The following is a 6,956-nucleotide window of genomic DNA, read 5'->3' on the forward strand; positions in this document are numbered from 1 at the left end:
AGCCTTATTTATAATAGTCAGAAGCTGGAAAGAACCCAGATGCCCCTCAACAGAGGAATGGATACAGAAAATGTGGTACATTTACACAATAGAGTACTACTCAGCTATTAAAAACAATGACATATAATAAATAAATCTTAGAAAAAAAAACAATGAATTTATGAAATTCCTAGGCAAATGAATGGACCTGGAGGGCATCATCCTGAGTGAGGTAACACAATCACAAAAGAACTCACATGATATGTACTCACTGATAAGTGGAGATTAGCCCAGAAACTTAGAATACCCAAGATATAAGATACAATTTGCAAAACACGTTAAACTCAAGAAGAACAAAGACCAAAGTGTGGATACTTTGCCCCTTCTTAGAATTGGGAACAAAACTCCCATGGAAGGAGTTACAGAAACAAAGTTTGGAGCTGTGACAAAAGGATGTACCATCTAGAGACTGCCATACCCGGGGATCCATCCCATAATCAGCCTCCAAATGCTGACACCATTTCATACACTAGCAAGATTTTGCTGAAAGGACCCTCATATAGCTGTCTCTTTTGAGGCTATGCAGGGGCCTAAGAAACACAGAAGTGGATGCTCATAGTCAGCTATTGGGTGGATCACAGGGCCCCCAGTGGAGGAGCTAGAGTAAGTACCCAAGGAGCTAAAAGGGTCTGCAACCCTATAGGTGGAACAACAGTATGAACCTACCAGTACCCCCGGAGCTCGTGCCTCTAGTTTCATATGTATCAGAAGATGGCCTAATTGGCCATCATTGGAAAGAGAGGCCCATTGGTCTGGCAAACTTTATATGCTTTAGTACAGGGGAAAGCCATGGCCAAGAAGTGAGAGTGTGTGGGTAGGGGAGTGGGAGAAAGGGCATGGGAGACTTTTGGGATAGCATTGGAAATGTAAATGAAGAAAATACTTAATTAAAAAAATATTTGTGACCCTGGTTTACATACTGGATTGAATATCCTTACATGTGGCCCACTGATATACAAAGAATCAAAAGAAAAAATAAAAAGCAAAATGTACTTGGAGAGAAGGGGAGAGGACAGAAAGAACTTCATGAAAATGTTCAAGAGCCAGCTAGCTGCAGTAATAACTCAGAGGCTAAACTAACGACTCTTCCAGAGGACGCAAATTCAACTTCCTGCACCCACATCAGGCAACTCACAACCACTTTGTACAAGCTCCAAGAGTCTTTCTCCATCTTCTGAAGGCGCCTCACACATGGGTGCCTCTGGGGCTACCTGAATATGTTTGAATACACACACACACACATACATACATACATACATACATACATACATACATACATAAATAAGATAAACATGATTTTAAAAATGTCAGTGAGTGTTGTCCAGTGACAACATAGGAGATGCATGCTTTCTTTAAAGTTCTGTGCACCACAGAATTATATCAACTTCCACATGTGATTTTAAAATCTTTATAACCAAAAAGCTTATTTAAGAAAAATTAAAATACCAATATCATTAGTTTCGCAGCTGCTATTGTAACCTTCTCAGTAGAGAACATGAGAAGATAAATGGGAGAGTAGCTTTGCCGATGGTGTTTTCATCTCAAGGGCTCACTATAGCCCTGATCTTTATAGCTGGAGGACTGTATCTGCTGAAGAGCAGTTGAGCCTAGAGGCTACAAGAGCATCACAAGGCATGGCACTGATGGGTTCCTAAGGCACCCTGGACCATTTGTCTCAGCCTAAACTGCACAGTAACAAAGATGAACATGTTTCCAGAAGCTCACATAAATATTAACCTATAATCTGCATTAAAACAGAGACCTCTGTGTATTAGTGCCAAATTTTGTTTGGTACTAAAATAAAACATTGTATACATTATTAAAGAAACTAGTCATTACGTCATGTTTAAGAAAAATATTTCTTTGAGGAAGTGGCCTTGTAAGTCAAGCTTTCTTTTTACTTCCATTGACTGTTAAAACAACAGGAACTAGGCATAACTAGCTAGTCACTAAATACAGCTGTTTCAGTGACCCAAGTATAAAAGTGATTTTATTTCTAGCATTTTGTGGGGGTACTGGAAAGATGTCACAGCAGTTAAAAGCACTGGATGATCTTCCACAGGACCTGGGGCTGATTCCCAGGACATAGCAGCTCACAATCATATATCACTCCAATTCCAAGGAATCCACTGCCTCTTCTGGCCAGGTATCACACAGATACCTCTTCTGGCCAGGTATCACACAGATATACAAGCAAACAAAGTATTCATTTACATAAAATAACTAAATCTTTAAAAATGAAAAGAAAATGGTCTCAGGGAAGGGTTTTCCAGCTTCAACTTTCCTCATTTATTCTTTTGTCTTATAATATTTGATATATAAAATTTTCCCCTATACATAAAGTCTGGTTTTAAATATTGTAAAATAAAATATTAAAAGATACAACTTGTTAACGTTTATCACTGGCTGAATTGTGGTCCAGAGGTGAACAACCAACCAGAAATCAACAGCATCCTCATTGTGTACTGCTTGTGAACACAGGCTGTTTAGACAAGTCTAGAATTAGGAAACTAAACTGTAGTAGTACTTAATGAGGCACTTTATAAGCAACAGAAATCAATTGAAAAAGTGAATTGCCAGTAATTACTGTGACTAATACTAATTAAAAAGTGTCTAAATGAAGACGTGACAAGGGCATAAAATTTGAATCAGATTATGCAAAAAGCCTAACTCAGACAATCTGGAAAGATTGCCACAGGTCAGCTATTGGCAAAGATCCCACTAGTCCTCAAGTTGTATATGCCTTAAATCAATAAGTGGAGATTCCTCTAAATAGAAAGCATCCAGCGAAACGGAACACCCATAACTGAAGCAAGTAAGATGTCATCCAAAGTAATTGCCAACAGATGCTCCTGCAGTCTTCTTAGAGGGGATATGCCCTTCTATGCAGTCAAGACGTATTTATAGAGCAAACATTATTAGAAACAATAAAGACAGTTTGATGACAACTGCATTTAGAATCTGAGCTAAGCTGTTACATACTCTACACATTTGGCAAAGGGTCTAATGTCTAGAGTATGCAACATTGAGAATGACATGTCATATGTTTTTGGTCTGCTAATATTTTTCTACCTGCTGCTTGCAAAATATTTCCAACTAGCTGAAAGGAGCAACTTCCCTGACATTGGTTGGGATTAGCTTCATCCTGCCTTCAGAAAGTGGTGCTCAGTAATCAGAGTCTGACTAGGAGCACTCTGTAGGCCTGCTCACAGTGATTAGAGCATCCTCACACAGTTGGTCATGCTGTGTATGGCAGGTGAATGATTGGAAAGAGCAGGACTTTGGTCTGGAGTCAGAACCAAAATCTTGAGTTTCTGGTACTTTCTTTCTGAGAAAAATAAAATCTGGTTATGAAAGAAAGAAAAACAGAAAAGAAGAGAAGAAACAAATAAACAAGAGGTAGAGAGGAAGGGAGTAATTTGGGTAGAATCCAAAAAAGATGAATAGCCATGCCCAATCTGTTTATGGATTTCATCTGTGGAAACCAAAACATCTTCCATTAAAATAGATAGATAGATAGATAGATAGATAGATAGATAGATAGATAGATAGATAGATAGATAGTTTAGTCTCAATTATTCTACTGGAAACTGAAGCACTACTGTGTGTGGAACAAATATTAGCCCCCAAATCACCCATCAAAGATGAATAACAGGAAAAATAATACCAATCACATCAGAAAAGATAAATTTTCATCTGTTCACATTTCTCTGGTCTTACTAATTTATTTGTAAGAGACACTTGAAATTAAATATCATATTTTGTTTATAGTAGTTAGATCTTATTGTTTATGGATAACATAGTACTCTACAGCCTTTCTCCTGAAATTATTACATGATTATATTAAAATCTCTTATTTGTCTAGATACTAATAGAATAGATCAAACAAAATGGCTACATTAGACAGGAATATACATGGGTTTTCAAACCTTGTACAGTATTAGCGTTTTTGGATATTTCGTGACTACCTGTGCTGTCATACCACTAGGGTCTTGCTAAGGATAAGGGATTCAATTCTTGCAATCAACCATCTTTATCCTCTGGGTTTACTTCATCTTCAGAAATGACTAACACTAAATGGCTACACAATTTTGTTTCAGGGAATTCTACAAGCTTCCTTATTCTTCAAACTCAAGGTCACCAAGCTATGCCCTACTCTGAACTTAGAAATTAGAGTCCTTCTCTGAACACCACTGATTAATGTCTGAGCCTTCAGGTTACCACTGTTCTGGAAAGTCTATTTAGTCCTAGTCTATGTTGTGACTCTGATTTAATACCCTCTTAATGTGGAGTTTGGTCTGAAGGTGAAGATCACAAATTGATTTCCACCAAATTTTAATACTAAAATGTGGTTTCCATCATCCTAAATCAATATTTTATTCTTGTGCCTTTAAAGCTCAAATTAGGAATAAAGTGTCATAGAAAGGAAGAAATAGGAACAGATTCTTTTGAAGGCAGACATACAAAGTGAGAACATGTAAAACAACAGCTTCAATTACATTTTTGTTTTTCCAAAGAAGCCAGACAAATTGCAAAGCTCTTTATCCAAAAGTGCAATTCCTGTGCCAGGGTGTCATATATCATTCCTTAACAGAGCAATGTACTTATACATTATGCATTTGATATAGAAGCTGAAACAACTGATTAATTCAGCTAGGTTGAAGAAGCAGGATATCATAATCACCATAATCATCATCTTTAGGATCATTATAATATTTATTGGATATTTACAATCCTATTATGTAGACACTATTGTAATTTACATGTATAGAATTTTAATGGAAACTGAGTTCTAAACAATTTATCTGAATTCTGCTAACAATACCTAAAAATACCAGATAGGTAAACACAAAATTTGTGATGCTCAGAAGCAACTATTGACATTCAAATAAAAGTCCTAAGCATTTAGTTTTCATAGTGGCAAGAAAACAGGAGAGAAATACTTCTGAAACCTTCACAACATGAAGTATTCAATTAAAATTTCTACAGGATTCCAGGGTCCTAAAGGAAATGGGAAATATTGAGGGTGAGTATTGGCACATGTCTTTAATACCTGCACTCAGAAAGCAGAGGCAGGTGAATCTCTGAGTTCCAGGGCAGCCTGGTTTACAAAGCAAGTTCCAGGACAGCCAGAACTAATGCACATAGAAACCCTGACACAAAAAAAATAAACAAAAAAGACCTTGAAGGAGAGTTTGCCATGGTCAAGGGCTAATGAAGAGAGGAAAAAGAGACTAGAGGGTAGCAATAAAAGACCTTTTGAATGAAGTAGAAAATTATATGAAGCTAAAACAAAGGTAAGACCAGGCCTGCACTCCTGGATTCTCTACAGAAGTATCCATTTCTAGCCTTTTCCAGATCTTAGATTCTTCTCATGAGGCTGCTGTATATCTGAATGGTCAGCTGCAGGCTGGAGGTGAGTCTCAGGGCAGAGTTTAGGATTCTTGACTCTAGTTTCAAGTCTCAGTGTTGTAGACATAAGCAGATAAGAATTTTAAATAGTTTAATAGATTTTTTTAAAGGTAGAAAATGAAAGAAATAAAATAGCATGTGAAAAATTTAATATATTGTTGACATTTATGAAATAGAATGGAATCTAAATGACTGCATTGGAAAAAACACAATATATTTATATTAGATTACACAAAGCTGAGATTGTTTTAGTGAACTATAAAAACCAGTCAAGAGAGAATATTAAAACTACACTACGGAGATGCTTCGTTGAATAGAGTGCTTGCCACAGAAGTATAAGGAGCTCAGTTTTAATATTTAGAACTCACAAGAATCCAGATGTGGTAGCACACATCTGTAATTCCAGAACTTCTGCAGCAAGATGAGAAATAAAGATAGAAGTGTCCTTAGAGGTAGATATGACTAGCTAGTCTTGCAAGACACTATCTCAAACAAGCTACATGCCCGATATGGGTATACCCACAGTCACACATATGAACTGATATCACACACACACACACACACACATGCATACATTATCAAACTCAGTAAATGTAAAAATCAGCAAATGCATATTTTAAAAAGTTCAAACTGAAGTAAAATAAAAGAAAAATATAAAACAAAATAAGACACAAAGCACACATTGTGTCTCACACAATAATAGTGGGAGACTTCAACGCCCCGCTCTCAGCAATGGACAGACCATGGAAACAGAAACTAAACAGAGATACACTGAAACTAACAGAAGTTATGAACCAAATGGATCTAATAGATATTTATAGAGCATTTCATCCTAAAGAAAAAGAATATACCTTCTTCTCAGCACCTCATGGTACCTTCTCCAAAACTGACCATTAATTGGTCACAAAACAGACCTCAACAGATAAAAGACTGAAATAATCCCATTCACCCTATCAGATCACCATGGACTAAGGCTGGTCTTAAATACCAACAAAAACAATGGAAAGCATGCATACACATGGAAACTGAACAATGCTCTACTCAATGATATCTTGGTCAAGGAAGAAATAAAGAAAGAAGTTAAAGGCCTTTTAGAATTTAATGAAAGTGACGACACATCATACCAAAACTTATGGGGCACAACGAAAGCAGTGGTAAGAGGAAAACTCATAGCTCTAAGTACCTCCAAAAAGAAGCTGAAGAGAGCTTACACTAGCAGCCTGACAGCACAACTAATAACTCTAGAACAATAAGAAGCTAATACACCCAAGAGGTGTAGATGGCAGGAAATAATTAAACTCAGGGCTGAAGTCAACCAAATAGAAACAAAAAGAATTATACAAAGAACCAACCAAACCAGGAGCTGGTTCTTTGAGAAAGTCAACAAGATAGACAAACCCTTATCCAGACTAACCATAGGGCACAGAGACAGCATCCAAATTAATAAAATCAGAAATGAAAAGGGAGACATAACAACGAAATATATTTTAAAATAATTACTCTGT

The sequence above is a fragment of the Mus caroli genome, chromosome 19 (assembly GCF_900094665.2).
Source record: "Mus caroli chromosome 19, CAROLI_EIJ_v1.1, whole genome shotgun sequence".
NCBI classification, from domain to species: Eukaryota; Metazoa; Chordata; class Mammalia; order Rodentia; family Muridae; genus Mus; species Mus caroli.